The 19281-nt window shown below is 44.8% G+C and overlaps 1 non-coding gene across 1 annotated transcript; it reads left to right on the top strand.

Moving 5' to 3' along the window:
- The first annotated feature begins 1396 nt into the window (after nt 1–1396).
- Nucleotides 1397–1503, top strand: LOC120687068. The gene has a single exon (XR_005680568.1). It is a non-coding gene; the product is annotated as a small nucleolar RNA R71 (small nucleolar RNA).
- The last annotated feature ends 17778 nt before the right edge of the window (nt 1504–19281 follow it).

Genomic DNA, 19281 nt, shown 5'->3' on the forward strand with positions numbered 1-19281 from the left:
TAGTGAATTGTTTGGTCCGCTAGCTGCAAACACATGGCAGTAGGGGCAAGTGCATGATGGTTAAGTTTGTCATAAACTACCTTTGACATGACACTGACGCTTGCTCCCAAGTCGCAGAGGGTGTTCGAAAAGTGCTGGGCCCCAATCGAGCACGTGATGGTAGGGTAGCCTGGGTCCTTCTTCTTCAACAGGAGAGGATCGAGTATAGCAGCGCTACACTCTTCTGTTAACTGCACGACCTCGGTGGTGGGCAGCGTCCACTTGTTTCCAAGAATATCCTTGATATACTTGGCATACGTGGGTACCTGCATAGCGTCAAGAAGTGGTATATTTACCTACAACTTCTTTATTACCTCGACGAACTTGCCGAATTGTTCGTCGGCCACCGGCTTCCTTATCTGCTCTGGAAACAGTAAGGCAGTTGTGTCGTGATAGTCCCGTGAAGTTCTAGGGGATTCCGCGGGGTCTTCCTGGGTAGCAGAAGTGTTGGATTCGACGGCCTCCTCCTCAATTTCGTCATCAACTTCAGTATGGCTAGCGGTTACGGTCTTCTGCTGACTTCTTGCATCCTGTGAAAAAGGTGGCTCTCGCGTGGTCTTACCACCACGCGTAGTCACCGCACTAATATTTTCTTTCGGGGTTACTTCTGGTTGCCAGGGCAATTTCCCCATGTTAATGTTAGGACAAGAAGATGCAAGCTGAGCTACTTGAGTTTCTATCATCTTGTTAAAGCTCAGTTGGCTTTTAATAACAGAATAAAATCCCTCTAGCTGTGCAGGCATGGAGGTTTTTAATAATAAAATTAAATCTCTCTAGCTGTGCAGGCATGGACTCTAAGATCTTGTCATTAGCAAGAAATTTCTTACTAATGTTGTCATTTATTTGTTTCTGGCCGTACACTAGGTCTTTTAATCTAGGTTGAAAATTGTTATTAAAATTCATACCTTGTTGTTGACCGAAGGGGAGGTTGGGCTTGGAGTTACAACCCTGCTGAGGATGAAATCCCGAGTTGGGATTGTTGTTTCTCCCAACGAAGTTTGCGTCCTCCTGAGTTAATGGGCGTGAGTTGCCTAAGTGCCCAGTCTCGCCACATGTTTCACATGTCATCCGAGACTCTGAAACCTGATTAACCTCCTGATGCGGAGATTCTAGCTTCTTTATCAAAAGTTCCATCTTGGCAGCTAACATGTCGACACTGTCGATCTGATGCATGCCCCTGGGACGGGCTGGCTGCCTTTCTCCTTTTCAACTCTGGTTGGAAGCTATCTTGTAAATCAGCGTCTTTGCTCTCGCAACGTCGAGAGAAAGGAAGGAACCACCCACTGCTGTGTCGACGTGGTCCTGAGCTTGATGATTCAGGCCATAGAAGAAGTTCTAAATAATCAGCCACTCTTCTATGCCTTGATGTGGGCATGCTTGAATGTACTCCTGGAGACGTTCCCAGACTTCTGGGATAGTCTCATCCGGTAATTGTTGAATTTTGGTGATCCTGTTCCGAAGGGCATTGGTCTTGCCCACTGAAAAGTACTTTGCTAGGAATGCATTCGAATAAGCTTCCCATGTTGTGAAAGCTTCCTTGTTGGAATAGAACCACGTCTTGGCCTTCCCGAGTAGTGAGAATGGAAACAGTTGAAGGCGGACAATATCCAGTGTAGTTCCTTTGGGGTTGATGGTGTTCCTCACCTCCAAGAAGTTCTGGACATGGGCGTTGGCATCCTCGGATGCCTTTTCGTAGAACGGACTTGCCTGGACCATGTTCACCAATCCAGTCTTCAGCTCAAAGCCATCATCGCCGGCTTGGTTTTGGTTCAATCCAGTAGGGATGTGGCTACTGGATGGGGCAAAGAACTAACGATGAGTCTTCTGAGCCATGGATGAGGAGGCTAAAGTGGACGAGGAACCTTGGGGCCAAGTGAGTCTCTTCTGTGCTGGGACGACGCGGCGTCTCATGATTCTCCCAATTCTTTCTGGATTTGGGTTAGTGGTGACAAACTATTAAACTTTATCAAACTATCTACGATATCTTTAGCCAATTGATTCTCCAGCAACGGCGCCAGAAATGCTTGTTGGTGTTTCTTATGCCCAACAGAAAAGATATTCCGCAAGCGCACAGAATCACCGCTGTAGCACTTCACCTTGGAGTATTCCAGGGTATCGTATTTTTCCTCAGGGAAGCACTATGGTAAAGAGTATAATAAATCAAGTGATAACCGTACTAGCTCAATCAATAGACTAACTAGACAGGGGCAAGCCAGATAGATAGATAAGATAAATGGCCAGATAATGACCGGGTGACACACGGAGGTTCAACTCCTTAGAGTGGTAGCAACTGGGAGGACAACGAGCGAGATAAGACACCTGATACACTTCTGAACTATCGAGCTAGTCTCTCTAGATCAGACTAAACACCTAACTAGTCTTCGGGAAAGCAAAGCTTACTTCGCGGCTGGAAGAGTTAAGGACTTCAGAGGGGAGTCCAACGGCAACCTGCACTACTGCTATGAAAACACCCGAACATGGTGGACTACAAGGGACGGATAGGGCTGTCACTACCTACTGCCAACCACAACGGTTCCGTGGGGTGGAACACACTTTCTAGCTAACACTAAGGTCAGACACCACGTTTGCACTCGGTGTTAGGATTTCTCTCGAGGCCTTCAAGAGAAATCCCCCTCAACCTAGAGCACTAACTTGAGATACTCTAGTTCGGGCGAGAAAACCCGCAAGATAAGATCCCAACTACTAGAGAGATAACTTAGCCTATGCTAATGGAAAACTTTCGCGCTCGAGCTAAACACTCAGACTCGAGAAGATAAAAGACAGCGGAAAGTAAAGCTGACTTAGAAAAGTAAAGAAGATAACTTATATTGATAATGTCAAAAGAAAGATACAAGAGCTATACCAGACTTCTGTTGACTCCGGAATCCCGAGCAAGCTCGACTCGACTCTGACTCCCAAGCTACTAACCTACTCTAGAAAGTAAAGTGGAGAGAGAAGAGCTCCAATGGTGTGTGTTACATGTGATGGATGGGTTCTCTATTTATAGGCTTCCAAGGTCGGTTCCTGGCCGGTAAAGCAGTTGGCGTCAGTTGTAAGTAGGTAAGGTTGGTGTGCTTGTCTTCCACGCGAAGCCAGGGCTTGAGGGGCTGCAAAGTGGGGCCGTCCAGCCTCCCCTAGGCCGGCCAGCCTGGGGATGTGGCCATCTGGCCACCGCCTTTGCGTGGACGTCCCTGATCACGCGTGAAGTTGTAGGCCGGCCAGCCTAGGGGAGGCCGGCCGGCCTCCCTCTGACCCATCTCGGCTCTCCATTGCGCCGACGATTCCCTTGCACACTTGTGATCTTGCCTGAGTGGTTGATCGATGATCTGGACACGAGTTTGTACTGAGTTACGGGACCTTTGATCTTTGTGCAAGCCTTTCGGTCCACTTGATCAAACCGACACCCAATCCACAACTCAGAGGCATTGTGAGTGTGTCACATTGCCCCTAGATCAAAGACGGGGCCCTATCTTCAGAGGTGTCTAGGTGGCTGACCTAAGAGAGGCCGGTCGGCTTGGGTTTTTGCCCAATTCTGCTCAATTTTGGTACACTTGTTCCTGAAATCAAAACTCATCCAAAACTTGTGGAACCCGTTAGAAATAAATAAAATATGACTGGAACATGCTGTAAAGCTCATTTTATTCCCGAGAAGTTGACGGCTAGAATGTGAATTTATGGCCGTCAACAGCGTACCCCTGTACACGATCGGCTGGGGGGCAAAGTGTCTGTGCATGATCGGCTGGGGGGCAAAGTTATGCTTCGCGATCCTTCTAGAGACAGGGTACCTGCACATGATCGGCTAGAGAAAATGGCCGATGACAGGGTATCTGATGATCAGCCGATGTGCAGAGATCCTGAAAAAGAACCATTTGTACATCAAGCCAGTCAGCCTCGATGGTGCCCTACAGGTTTGACCAGATCTCAGAAGAGGCGTGTTCAGAGACTGCGCCAGCTAGAAATAATAGAAGAAGAACAGAAGCAAACTCTTGACAAGAAAGGAGTCAAGTCACAAGTCCGGTGCGTCAAGCCAAAAGCCGATGACAAGCAAGATCCTTGCTCATCGGCTGCACCGGTATACATGGCCTTCATGATGCCAAGGGAGTTTATGGCACCTGCTGATGACAGTGAAAAGCCAGAGTTAGAGGAGGCGATGGCCCAATTGGCTTTAGAGCCAGTACCGGCCATGTTCGAAAAGCCAGAGGATGACAAGCGCCAGCGTCTTAAAGCTTTATTCCTGAAGGGGTTTGTCAACGGCAAGCCGATCACAAAGATGCTGGTGGATGGAGGTGCGGCAGTGAATATAATGCCATACGTGATGCTGCGCAAGCTTGGAAAGAGCAGTGATGATTTGACAAAGACAGATATGATGCTCAAGGACTTCGAAGGAGTTGTGTCCCCTGCTCTGGGGGCATTATGCGTTGACTTGACAATCGGCAGTAAGACCCTTCCTACTACTTTCTTTGTTATTAATGGCAAAGGTTCATACAGTTTACTTTTGGGACGGGATTGGATTCATGCCAATTACTGCATTCCGTCTACCATGCATCAATGCCTCATACAATGGATTGATGATATTGTCGAAGTGGTGTCTGCCGATTCGTCGTTTAGTGTGGCATCGGCTGAAGCCCACACATGGAGCTATGAAAGAGTAAGCTGTTTCTCTGGCCAAGCTTGGGAAAAGGATTTCTTCAAAATAGCCAATTATGAGTCTACACCGATCCAAGAAGTCGGTTCTACAGATGGGTTTTAATGGATGAGTTCTTAGAAGATGAAGGTAAACTAGGACATGGGTTCACGTCGGCCGATATACTAGAAGAAATTGATATTGGAGATGGTGATAGGCCAAGGCCGATGTTTATTAGTGCCAAATTAGATCCTGAGTATAAACATGAGTTGAAGAAGTTGTTAAAAGAATACAAAGAATGTTTTGCTTGGGAATATTATGAGATGCCTGGTCTGGATCGATCTATTGTTGAGCATTGTTTACCTAGAAAACCGGGATCTCGACCATATCAACAGGGTGCAAGACGCTGTAACCCTAAAGTCTTGCCGGATATAAAGGCCGAGATCACATGGTTAATTGAAGCTAAGTTTATTCGGCAATGCAAATATGCCGAATGGGTATCTAATGTAGTTCCTATATACAAAAAAATGGAAAATTGCGTGTCTGCATTGACTTCTGGAACTTTAACAAAGCCACGCCCATGGATGGTTACCCAATGCTAATAGCCAATATGTTAGTAGATGCTGCTGCAGGGCACAAGGTGATTAGGTTTATGGATGGTAATGCTGGATATAATCAGATATTTATGGTAGAAGAAGATATTCATAAAACAGCATTTAGGTGTCCTGGACATCTTGGTTTGTTCGAATGGATAGTCATGACCTTCGGATTGAAAAATACTAGTGCTACATATGAGAGGGCCATGAATTATATTTTTCATGAACTTATCGGCAAGATTGTGGAAATCTACATTGATGATGTCGTGGTGAAATCAAAGGGGTACCAAGAACATCTGGCCGATTTGCACAAAGCTCTAGAGTGCACAAGGAAACATGGTTTGAAAATGAATCCAAACAAATGCGCTTTTGGTGTATCGGCTGGCTAGTTTTTGGGTTTTATGGTTGACGAACGAGGAATTGAAATTAGTCAGAAAACTATTGCAGCAATTGATAAAGTTGAGACCCCGACGACTAAGGTTGAACTTCAATCATTGATCAGCAAAATTAATTTTATTCGAAGGTTTATATCTAATTTATCTGGAAAAATTCAGCCGTTTAGTTCACTGTTGAAGTTGAAGGCCGATCAGGAATTTATATGGGGAGAAGAGCATCAGAGGGCATTGAATGAAATTAAGCATTATTTAGTGACGCCTCTAGTGTTTGTCCCACCCCAGAAGCACAAGCCATTCAAATTATACTTATCGACTGACGAACGTGCTATCTATTCGTGTGTGAGCCTATAGGGTCACACACTTAATGGGCCAGAAGCCTAATAAGAATGAGATCTGAGTTAGACTGGGTTTAGGTGCACTAATGGGCCTCGTTAGGCCCAAAGGGGTGCCCAAGGGGAGCCCACCTAGGGGGCACCCCAGGGGCTATATAAACAGAGGGGGGGCACACCCAAAACCCTAATCCAAGCCCCTTCCTAGCTGCGCTACACTAGCGCCCCCCACCCTCTCCCTGCTGCCGCCTCCTCGTGCGCCAAGCCTTAGGTCGTTTTCGCAGATCTAGCAATCCGGAGTCCGACGCTTCTTCCCGTACGTGTGGATACCTTGGAGGTGCCGTGTCTGCCGCACAAGGACAAGCTATTCGTGAGGTGGTTCTTGCAACCGCACTACCGGCTTCCATTTGCACAACACCGACGCGCCACAGAAGTTCCGCACCTGCGCATCTAGTGGTAATTCCGTGATCTATAACAGCAATGTTCATGGTTTATGCGGTAGAAAATTTTTGTTTTTGCTACCCCATATCCCTACATGGTGATGCTACCCCAGAAAGCATCATCAGTCATCTTATTGGACTTCATCATTTATCCCGTCGATGCACGCACCATGGACTGCATATTCAGGTGTGTTTAATCCGTGGTTTGATCATAATCCTTGGCTGTTATATTATGACTATCAGTTTTATGCTTTACCAAGGAGTTATGATTTGTATAATCGGCCGCATTGGCCGTCCCAAGACATTTGTTATTAAACATGCTAAGGAATATAAAGCCGAAATAGTTTGCTGATTTTAAGCTAGAAATTGTTACATTTGCTAGTTCTCTTATTTCGGCTATTTAGGCATGTTTAAAGATAATATATGGCCGATGCATTGCTAATCGTCGCCCTTAGACAATTTTGGTTCAGAAGAATGTTTTTTGGCAAGCAAGCTTTACCAAAAAACAGGGGTCATATGTTGACAGCCAAAATTGGCACCAACCGGTCCGATCGGTCTGACCGAGCGGTCTGACCGGCCGAAGCACTGTGGCCTGTCCGGCAAGGACCGACCGGTCCAGGTAGAGTCCGAGTACAACTAGGGTTTTTCATAGATTTAGATCTGTAAACAGGATTTCTTGCGGGATAAGTCCACCCCACCCTATAAATATAAAGGGTTACGGCCGATTGACAATGGAACCCAATCAAATCTATAAAAAACACATCTTTTATCTCTTTATCTTTACCCTACTTTTCCAACCTTGATATGATGTTCTTCTCTCGTCTCCATGGCGTTTGAGGACGCCCTAGCTAGCCTGCCAAGCCTAGGGCAACCCTACGCGCGCTTGCCCCGACAGGGTCCCTCCCGGGCGAGCGTTCGTAGGATCGTCGCCGTTCTGCACGGCGACCGGTCTGACCGGTCCCTCTGACCGGTTTGACCGCTCCACGCAGGAGGTGCTGCAAGGAGCTCCACCTCGCGCCGCGCGACCTAGCGCGTTCGTGTGTTGGCCCGTAAAAGGCGTCAACACAAGGCTTATTCCAATATGATAAGCGAATACACAACATTATTATTTTGATGTTTAGGAGCTTCAAGAAATTAAACCCTTCCAAAGTATCCATGAGAAAACTGCATTACAAATTCTTGCATACCCAATTTACTAATTTTCTTCAATCTATTGGGTGGCAGCGTTGTCATATGCAAATTGCATGAAACGTGAAACTGATTACCTAAATATTAGCAAATTTCTTGTAGGATAGCTCACTGTCGTTTGTGAGACATGGCAGCCTAGCATAGCAATGTTGCTCCCTCCATCTGACATAAGTTCAAGTTTGACCCAAAAAAGCTTGCCAAACGTGCACATATGACAAGAATTAAAGCATCGACAAAATATTGGATTGCACGTTCTTCCCTTGCCATACCATATAAACGCTATTGAATTCGTGTAGCTTCACCAGTAGTCGTGTGGGCACATAATACTTATTCCTCTATAAGAAAGAATGAAGAACCAACTCTTTAACATCTTTAGATACCTTGCTTCCCATCTACAGATGCCTTTCCTCGATCCGAGCCAACTTGCAAATCGTATTTTATTGTTGAGATCACGCATTTGCTATATAATGCATTATGACTTGACCAAGAGCTGGCCTTAGTATTACATCGTCTTTAGTAGACCTTCACACTTGTACACACTACTACTACTCACCATCTGTCGATCTCTATAAATAGTGAAAGCTTTCAGCTTTATCGCACCACCTCAAACACACCTCATCTATCTCAGGAGTGAACCCCTTTAGCCAGATCTAGTTTCCATGGCTTCCGCAGCTTCTAGCAAGACCGCCGCCATCTGCTGCATCATGCTGATCCTGACCATGGGGCAGCTGATGGCTGATGCTGCATCACCACACAGAGGCAGCCGCCATCTGCTGCAATTCGCAGGAGTGGAAGCAAGCAACCGGGCTACAATAACTCCACCAGGAACAGCACCAGGCAGCCAGGGCTTGAAGAATGCGCCAGTCAAGAACACTGCCGAGTCCCGCGCCACCCGCCGTGTAACGAACAACGGGCCCCCTAATTGATAGGGTCGACCGTGACAAGTATTGGTCACCCTGCTTTTCGTTCGACAGACGCTGGCAGTGGCCGATATGGATGTTTCATGAGTTACCACGCTTAATATGTGCCTGCTGCTCTGTGTTTGTTATTTGCAAAGTTATGCTTTTGAGTGTGTGTTAAGTAGTAACTTAGCTCCTGCTCTTGCAGGCTTTGCAAGTTGCAACTACGTAGTAATAATAAGTGTGAAGTATGTGTATGAACTACTGCATATACGCTGTGTACGTCTTTTGGTTTCAATAACAAAGCTTGGGTCTCTTGACTCTTCTAGAGTACACGTGTGTGAGTTGATGCTGCATCATGTGACCAGATCCATTATTTGAAGCGCGCTATTCTTACTGTTGGTAGAAAGTGTCATTTCTTAACTATCAGCACATCTGATACTCCTCTCCAGTCAGATATGTACTACTTCGACCCATTTTTTATTACTTTGGATCAGGCCGTTTCCCATGGAGACTCATTTCTTGGGTGCACCATCGTCCTGAGACCCAAATAATGTGTTGTGCGCAGGGGTTTATTTTTTCATATGGTAGCTGCAATTCACCTTGAGGTCTTGGCGTCCTCCACAAGCACAAGGATGTCGTAGGGGCACAAGGTGCCTGTCTCATGTCCAAGACAATGCCTCCAACAAATGAGAACACGTCAAGATGATGTTGACAGCCAAATTTGGCAGACTCAGAGGCCGACCGGTCAGACGGGCCGACCAGTCAGACCGGTCTGTCCAGTTCTAGTCTGTCATTTCATTTTGTAAATTCTTGTGTAAACCGACTTGGAAAGAGATACGATTTCCCCGGCCTATAAATATAAAGACTAAGGCCCATTGAGGTAATTCCCAATCGAATCAAATCAATTTACATCTACTTTTTGTTCTCTCAAACCCTAGCCTTTTCCAAACTCTAATTGCTGTTCTTCCTGCGTCCCGGCGGCGTTTGAAGGTGTTCTGAGTGGCCTGCCGACCTCAGAGCAAACCTAGCTGCGCGAGCCCCGACGTTCGTCACGGCTCTCTGCACCAGACTGGTCGGCACAAACGGTTAGACCAGTTCGCCCAGAGGCTCGCTGGTGTTGATCGTTTTGACGATCGTTCGCGTGTTCTAGCGCACTCGAGTGTGTTGGCGCGATTCTGGGTCAACACACTTTTTGGTGACTCTGCTAGGGAAAGATTAATCTGGTTTTGAAAACCGATCTAATCTAGTTCTCGAAGAAGACGAGCTCTTCAGACATCAACAAGGATAACATCATCACCACCTCGTTGGAGGAGCTCACCGAAGAGGAGCGCAAGGCCTACCTTCTTGTTGAGGAGAACGTCAAGGCTCAATTCTTGAAGGGCTTCAAGAAGGATCGTGGTGGCCTTGTTAAGAGGGTGGAGGAATTCGTACTGCCGTCTCTCAAGCTTAACAAGGATAAGATTGAAGAGATCCCCAATGTAAGCCTCTCTCCCTCTGATATGTTTGATAAGATGTCACACATGATGGATCAGAAGATTATTGTTGCTCAAACTGCTGCGGGTGACGTTTTAACTAAGATGAGTAGTGATACTGATACACTTAAGGGTAAGAAACCTATGATAGATCCTAACTCATCAGATCCGAGTTCGGCTACTCCTGAGTTCACGTCTGAACAATTTTATGGTATGCCGCCAAACTCATTTCCAGGGCAAACCCCACCACCGTCGACCGTTTACACAGCACCCGGTCAGACTAGTTACTCAGGGACGGTGCCGTCACCGATGCCCCTCGAGACGATTCCAAGTTTAGCTGCCCCTAGCCGAACTAATGAGTTGTCAATATACACACCACCTCGCACTACTGCTATAGCTAGAGGATCACGAGGATCTGGACCTAACCATGGACCGATCCCAACTTCTTCACAGAAGATGACGCATGGAAATCCTATTGCACATCATTTTTCTGAGTTTTATACCAGCCAGCACTATCAGGCAGATCTTCTTAAGTTCAAAGAGGATCTGGCTAATGCAATTAAGAGTAAACTTGGGGTGGATATTGGTACTTCGCATTTGTATCAAAAACCTTATCCCGCCGAGTTTGATTTGTTTCTTTTCCTTCTAGTTGGTGTGTTCCTGAGTTCACTAAATTTAATGGTGATGATTCTCGTACAACTTGGGAACATGTGAGCCAATATATCTTACAGTTGGGAGAAGCCGGTTTCAATGATGCTTTGCGTGTGCGTTTGTTTTCTTTATTTTTGACTGGAACGGCTTTCTCTTGGTTTTCCTCACTTGCTCCAAATTCTATTCGCAATTGGAGTCAATTAGAGCATAAGTTTTATGATCACTTCTTTAGTGGGGAAATCGAAGCGAAATTGTTGGATTTGACATCGATTAAGCAAGGCTGTGATGAACCTGCTTCTGATTATTTCAAGAGATTTAAAGAAATTAAAAATTGGTGTTTTAGTTTGAAAATTTCCGAAAAAGATTTGGCAGATTTGGCGTTTAATGGCTTGCGTTCGTATTTAAAAGAAAAACTTGAGGGCTTTGAATATTATACGGTTAATTACTTGCAAATCAGAGTCGTGGGTTTAGAGTTTAATCTTAAAAATGCCAAAGACACTTTCAAGCCTCATCGGTCCAATACTCATATTCTTGATCATGATTCCGATAGATCGGGCGATGAGAGCAAAGAAGTGTACGCTGCTGAATTTGTTTGGCCATCAAAAGACAAACCCGGTTCAGTCCCGCCTCGCAAGCCAATTCAAAAGAATCAATAGGAGGAGCTGAAATTTACTTTCGATGTTTCTAAGTGTGATCGGATTTTTGATGAATTGCTTAAGAATGGTAACATCCGATTGTGACATGCTATACCATCGCCCGAGGAGCTTAAACGACATGCATATTGTAAGTGGCATAACTCTACATCTCATGCTACTAATGATTGTAATGTTTTTCGTTGACAGGTGCAAATTGACTAAGCTCCTTTTCCTGTTCATATGCTGGAATTGAATAATCCAAAGATACTCATTCGGCCAGATCAAGCCGAAGGAGCTAAAGGGAAGAATGTTGTTATTGGTGATCCAAGGCCGATGAATGTTAATGACAAGATTCTGGCCAGAGAGGTTATCAAGGAGAAAACTGATGATGGCAAAGACACTCTGAAGATCACCATCAGAAATCCAAGGCTCGGGGGGCAAGGAAGCTCTCCACCAGAAAATCGGTCTGCTGCTCAGTCATGACCGGTCAGACCGGTGTCCCCTACCGGTCAGACCGGTCCGACCGATCAGACCGGTCCCTCCAACCGGTCAGACCGGCCTGGTGACCGTCCCCGAACTTTCAAGCCGAAGCGTCCGGAAGTGGGTACATGGAAGACCAACGAGGTGAAGGTGCAGGTAAGAGCTGCAAATCAGAAGCCCACCTTCAACCAGTTGTTGAACAAGTACACAAAGGCTATTCAGAAAGATCGGCCGCTAAAAAAGCGACCACGCTCCCCACCGCGCCAAGATCGTCTAGTATCCCCGAGGAGGGAATCCAGCAGGCGCAGGGGTGATGTTGTTACATTGTATCCTCCCCAGAAGATGTATGCTACCATGCCATGGGTGCCGCTGGCGTCAAATGCTACAAATCCGGCGTGGGAGCATGAGGGGATCTGGATGCAGTGCTTCCAAATGTCTTATCCTCCACATTATCAGGAGAAAAGCTCCAGAGGACCCGTGCATGACCGATTGGGGCCACACCAATCAGGTCCGGTGCAGCAAGCTGCACCGGTCAGACCGGTCCATGCCGACCGGTCAGACCGGTCTCATCAGAGGTCGGACAAAGCTCCTGTTCCGAGGTTCGAGTACCGCATAAAAGAGTAGGAGGAGCAGAAGTCTGTTGCTGATCCAGAGAAGCTTAAAGTTGATGCTGTTGTTCAAATCAGCAAGATCAACGTGCCCATAAAAGATGCGAGCAAAGAGCCGATGGACATTGAGAAATCGGTTAATGCTCCTGTGCAAAAGCCGGTCATGGCCATTGATCATGAGGTCGGTAGCAGCAAGAGCGCAGCAGACAAGTACCACCAACCTAGGTGGTGCCCTTCAGGCTTAACTTACACAGAAAAGAGGAAGCTACATCGCCTTCATAACAAGGAGAAGAAGGAACAAGAGGCAGAGAAGGTGAGGGATGAGCACTTCAACAAGTACAGACCTATGATCCCTCAAGGCAAAGTTTGGCAGATCATGACGGCTGATAAACCAGCAAGACCGGTCGGACCGCTACCGCCGACCGGTTAGACCGGTGAGCTAGACCAGTCTGACCGCTCTGACCAACTGGTCAAACTGGTCGAGCCCAGTGCAGAGCCAGCAACTGAATTGGCGGCACCCATTTTGGTTCCTTCTGTTGATGAAGCCCTAGCAGTTCCTCCAGCATCAGAAGATGAGGAATTGGTGGATTACGAAGCATATCCGGAGCATATTAACATGGAGATCAATGTGGTGCATTTGTCTTTGGATTACTTTATGGTTCCGGAGGAGGATATGGCTCATCTTCAGTTTGGGCCCCGTGAGGCTGTGTTTCAGAAGCCCAGCGAGAAAGATAATCATCTCAAGGCTCTTTACGTGAGGGGACACATCAACGGAAAGCTGGTGACTCGCATGTTAGTGGATGGTGGGGCCATCATAAATCTTATGCCCTACTCTTTGTACAAGAAGCTTGGTGGCCAAGATGAAGACTTGATCAAGACAAACATGATGGTCAGCGGCGTTGGTGGGAACAAGCCCATTAGCGCCAAAGGAGTAGCTTCCATGGAGCTTACCATTGGGAGTAAGACACTTGCTACCGCCTTCTTCGTCTCGGAGGTGCAAGGTAACTACAACTTGATTCTTGGGAGAGATTGGATTCATGCAAACCAATGTGTTCCCTCTACCTTGCATCAGCTTCTTATTCAGTGTATCGGCGACGAGATTGAGGTGGTCCATAGAGGCACTTCGTCTTTTGTTGCTTTGGCCGATTCCGATTCTATTGGTGCACATGACAATGTGAAGTGCTTATCGGGCGTGGATCTGTCCGATTATGATTTGATCAGTTGCACCAAGGATGATTTTGTTTCTGTTGTACTAAAGCCGATGGATAATCGGCTAAATCATTTAATGTAAATCAAATGAGTTCAACAGGAATTCCAGAAGCGACCGGTCAGACCGCCCACACCGACCGGTCAGACGAGTCTAACTCAGATCGGCGCACAGAGCCGACCGGACACCCAGACCGGTCAGACCGGTCCAACTCAGAGTGGCTGCAGCAGAGGCTAGATTAATATCGGGCGCATACGAATGATATGTGTGAAGCTATTGAAGATTTTGATGATCTGGACAAGCTGGGCCAAGGGTTTACATCGGCTGATCCTTTAGAAAAGGTAGACATTGGTGATGGAACTATTCCTAAGCTGACATTTGTAAATAAGAATTTATCAGCTAAATATAAAAGCCGATTTGATTAATTTATTGAAAGAATATATTGATTGCTTTGCTTGGGAGTATCATGAAATGCCTGTTTGAGTCATGATCTTGTTGAGCATCATTTACCGATCAAAGCTGGTTTTAGACCTTATAAGCAACCGGCTAGGCATTTCAATCCCATTATGTATGACTGAATTAAAGCTGAGATTAATCGTTTACTTGATGCTGGATTTATTATGTCTTGTTATGCTGATTGGATCTTTAATATTGTGCCCATTGAGAAAAAGGATTCGGAGAAAATTAGAGTATGCATCGATTTTAGATATCTTAATAAAGCTACTCCCAAGGATGAATATCCTAAGCCCATAGCCGATATGCTGATTAATGAGGCTTCTGGACATCGTGTCATTAGCTTTCTTGATGGTAACGCCGGTTACAATCAAATTTTTATGGCCGAAGAAGATACGTCTAAAACGGCCTTTAGATGCCTAGGATTTGTCGGCTTGTTTGAGTGGGTTGTTATGACTTTTGGTTTGAAGAATGTGGGTGAAACTTATCAAAGAGCTATGAATTTAATCTTTCATGATTTGCTTGGTGTCATCTTAGAAGTGTACATTGATGATATTGTCATTAAATCGGCTGGCATGGATCATCATTTGACCAATTTGAGACTTGCTCTTGAGAGGATGTGCCAGTATGATTTAAAGATGAATCCACTCAAATGTACTTTTGGTGTATCGGCTGGGAAGTTCCTTGGCTTCATTATTCATGAGAAGGGAATAGAGATTGATCCTAAGAGAATTGAAGCCATGAAGAAAGTTGAAGCTCCTACATGCAAGAAGGACTTGCAGAAATTCTTGGGCAAGGTAAATTTCTTAAGAAGGTTCATATCTAACTTGTCTGGGAAGATCGATGCTTTTACTCCTATTCTTCGGTTAAAAGATGAAACCGAATTCACTTGGGGGGCAAAATAGCAAGAAGCATTTGAGAAGATCAAGGTTTAGTTGTCTTCACCACCCGTACTCAAGGCGCCTAGGAGAGGAATACCTTTCAGACATTATGTGGCTGCTGAAGACAAGGTTATTGGAGCTGTTTTGACTCAAGAAATCGAAGGCAAGGAGTATATTATTACATACTTAAGCCGACGACTTATTGATGCGAAGACAATGTATACCTTTATTGAGAAGTTATGTTTGTCTCTATATTACGCTTGTACCAAATTGAGGCATTATCTACTATCTAGTACTTGCATAGTGGTAGGTCAAACCAATGTGATCAAGCATATATTGTAAAAGCCGATTTTGAGTGGTAGAATTGGCAAGTGGGCTTATGCCTTGGTTGAATATGATTTGGCTTGTGAACCTTTAAAATCTATAAGAGACCAAATTGTAGCGGATTTTATTGTTGAGCATCGGATTAATGACGAGTATGATCTAGAAATCGGCTATATTACTTGCACACCATGGAAGTTGTACTTTGATGGATCGGTTTGTGATGATGGTCAAGAAATTGGTGCTGTTTTTATTTCCCCGAATGGTGCCGTTTTTGAGTTTTCAAACTGATTGGAAGAAGAATGCACAAATAACCAAGTTGAGTATGAAGAACTTCTATTTGACTTGGAATTCTTGCAAATCATGGGCGTGAAACATGTTGAAGCTTTTGGAGATTCTCTTCTGGAGGTGCAGCAAGTATCCAAGGTATGCCAATGCTATAATGGTTCTCTAAATGCATATCATGATAAATGCTTTGATATTATTTATTTCTTCGATGAATTTATTATAAAACATATTCCGAGGGAAGAGAATGGAAAGGCAAATACTCTGGCTCAGCAAACATCTAGCTATAATGTTACAAAAAAATATTTTAACATTCGCAAGCTGATGCAAACGAAAGCCGATTTCTTGGTTCTGGACGCACCGGTCCGATCGGTCAGTGACACCGGTCTGACCGCCCAGATCGGTCTGACCAGTCCAAAGACCAATCTGACCAGTAATGCTGCTGATGATTCCAATTCGGCCAAGAAAGATGATTTAATTGTCGAGGCCGAAGGTCAGGACTGAAGGATTTCTCTTATTTCTTATTTAAGAGATCCTGGTCATGGTGCAGAGAGAAATATTCGGCGTTTGGCTTTCAAATATGTTTTGATTGACAATGAGCTTTATCGTCGAACTGCCGAAGATTTGCTTCTCAAGTGTTTGGGCTCGGATCAGGCCAAAGTTGCTATGGGTGAGGTTCATGAAGGCATTTGTGGTACTCATCAATCGGCGCCCAAGATGAAGTGGTTACTTAGAAGAGCCGGTTTTTATTGGCCTGCCATGATGTCTGATTGCTTCAAGTATTATAAAGGGAGTGAAGAATATCAACGATTTGGTGATTTGCAATTGGTGCCCGCTGCGATGATGCATCCTATTATTAAACCATGGCCGTTCCAAGGTTGGGGGATGGATTTCATTGGACAAATTAATCCTACATCTTTAAAGAGGCATCGCTTCGTGTTGGTTGCTACGGATTATTTCACTAAATGGACCGAAGCAGTTCCTTTGAAAAATATGACATATAAGGAGGTAATTGAGTTTATTACTGAGCATATTATTCATAGATTCGGCATTTCACAAACTTTGACAACGGATCAAGATTCTTCATTTATATCAAAGGAGGTGTGTGCATTTACCGAATCTTACAAGATTAAGTTGCTCAATTCATCTCATACTATGCTCAGGCCAATGGACAGGCCGAGTCTAGTAACAAGATTTTGATCAAACTTGTTAAAAATTATATAGAATAAAATCCTAGAAGGTGGCATGAAGTGTTATCCGAAGCATTATGGGCTCATCACATATCTCGACATGGTGCTACTAAAGATACTCCTTTTGCGATTGTGTATGGTCAAGAGGCCGTTTTGCCCGTTGAGGTGAATCTGGACGCTTATAGATTAGCTAAACAAAATGACATTTCCGCTGTTGATTACCATGGCTTGATGATGGATAACATTGATGAGGTGACCGACAAGCATTTGAAGGCCTTAAAGGAAATTGAGAAGGACAAGCTTCGGGTGGCCAGAGCTTACAACAAGAAGGTAAAATTTAAATCTTTTCAGGTTGGAGATCTGGTTTGGAAGACAATTTTACCTCTGGGGATGAAAACAACAAGTTTGGCAAGTGGTCGCCAAGTTGGGAAGGACCATACAAGATTATCAAGATTATCTCCGAGAATTCATATATGATGGAGACGGTGCAAGGTGAGCGTCTACCAAGAGCTATCAATGGGAGGTACTTGAAGAAATATTATCTCAGCGTGTGACAAAGTGCATGAAGATAAAGACGGCCGATAATGGGTATCGCCCTTAGTTTTATTTTTTGATTGTATCCTCTGTGTAAAATATGTATATCAGATTAGTTTTTGCTCTTTGGCTTATGAAACTCAACAAAAAGTAGGAGGGCATATGTTGACAGCCAAATCTGGCAGGCTCAGAGGCCGACCGGTCAAACCGGTCTGTCCAGTTCTAGTCCGAGTAGGTTTTGTTTTATTTTATAAATTCTTGTGTAAATTGACTTGGAAAGGGGTACGACTTCCCCGGCCTATAAATATAAAGGTTAAGTCCGATTGAGGTAATTCCCAATCGAATCGAATCAATTTACATCTACTTTTTGTTCTCTCAAACCCTAGCCTTTTCCAAACCCTAATTGTTGTTCTTCCTGCATCCCAGCGGCATTTGAAGGCATTCTGAGTGGCCTGCCGACCTCAGAGCAACCCTAGCTGCGCGAGCTCCGACGGGGTCCCTCCCGAGCTCATGTTTCTAGGTTCATCGCGGCTCTCTGCACCAGACCGGTCGGCGCAACCGATCAGACCAGTTCGCCCAGAGGCTCGCTGGTGTTGATCGTTTTAACGATCGTTCGTGCGTTCTAGCGCACTCGAGTGTGTTGGCGCGATTCTGTGTCAATAGATGACAACCTTGCTCGGTCTGGTGAAACCAAATATTGGTATTCACCTGAAGAAAGCAAGGCCACCAATCCATACTGAAGGTACCTGGAGGTTCTCCGACAACACCTCCATGGAGGGATATGAAGCCAGAGGACGTTATTACCACCACCGGTGCGGCCATGGTTTTGAGAGAGACGGATCTTTCGCCCCGAACCTGCAGCAAGACCAGCACATGAATGATCTCAACAAAAAAAAGACCAGCACATGAATGGAACTCACACTTGCAGCCCAGCCAGCAGCAAAAAAAAAGCCCCGAAGTTTCTGCAGGCCTGCTCAACTGGACCCACCATTGCTACCCCGCACAGTCCTCGTGCGATGCCGGCCACCATGGCACGGTGGTAACGGATCAGGATCCTAGTGCTCTGTTCCCAATCCAATTTAGCTCTTATATATACTTTTTAGAACTTGGTATTTAAATTGTCACATCCCAAATTTTGCAATTTTAGGATGTGAATATTTTTTTCGAATTCTTTCATCCATACTCTCCACTAACAAATGGGTCTCATCCTTTAGATTATATGTGGATAACTGACAAAACTCATTCCATAACCCCGGGTGTAATTGCGAGACGAATCTTTTAAGCCTAATTAGATCATAATTGTACAATATCGTGCTACTATAAACAATCTCTAATGATGGATTAATTAGGCTTAATAGATTCGTCTCGTGATTTTCCATCCATCCGTGTAATTAGTTTTATACTTAGATCATTTTTAGTTCTCCTAATCTTTGGTTGAAAATTACTACAGTGACTTTCGTCCAAAAATTTTCACCATCTAAACACCCCGGAAGCAAAGTTGACACCATTACCTAAGTTTTGTTGTCTCAGATTTCTATAACTTCCCTTAGCTCATGGCCATTTGAATTTCTTCATCTCCATTTGTGTTTATTTAAGTTCCTTGACTTCCGCAAGGTTAGGTTATCATGTTGTGATTCCTTGTGTCATTAAGAAAAAGATCTCATTCAGGAAAGAATCATGAAAATAAATAGGGTTTTGACAAAAAAATGAAAATAAAACAGGGTAAATATATGCAGTGATGATCGATCAACCAAGTACAATTGTTGAGTAAAAGCTAATAGCAAAAATCGATTATTTAATTGACTATAAGTTTCTTCTTCCTGCATACCATTATATTCCGTGAGATGATATGAGAACACATGATTTAATAAACATGCAGCGGTTCATATGCTTGCTTGACAGGCTTTGTGCTGATGTGTGCCTTTTTTTCCTCGGGTGAAACGGTGCATAGCTACATGCCGCAAGGCAGCAAGTGGTGTGGGCCTTTAGGCAGCTGCCTTTGCCCAGTTCTTTTTTTTATGGATTAATTGGATTAGTACCATTACAATTTT

The sequence above is a fragment of the Panicum virgatum genome, chromosome 8N, assembly GCF_016808335.1.
Source record: "Panicum virgatum strain AP13 chromosome 8N, P.virgatum_v5, whole genome shotgun sequence".
Classification (NCBI taxonomy): domain Eukaryota; kingdom Viridiplantae; phylum Streptophyta; class Magnoliopsida; order Poales; family Poaceae; genus Panicum; species Panicum virgatum.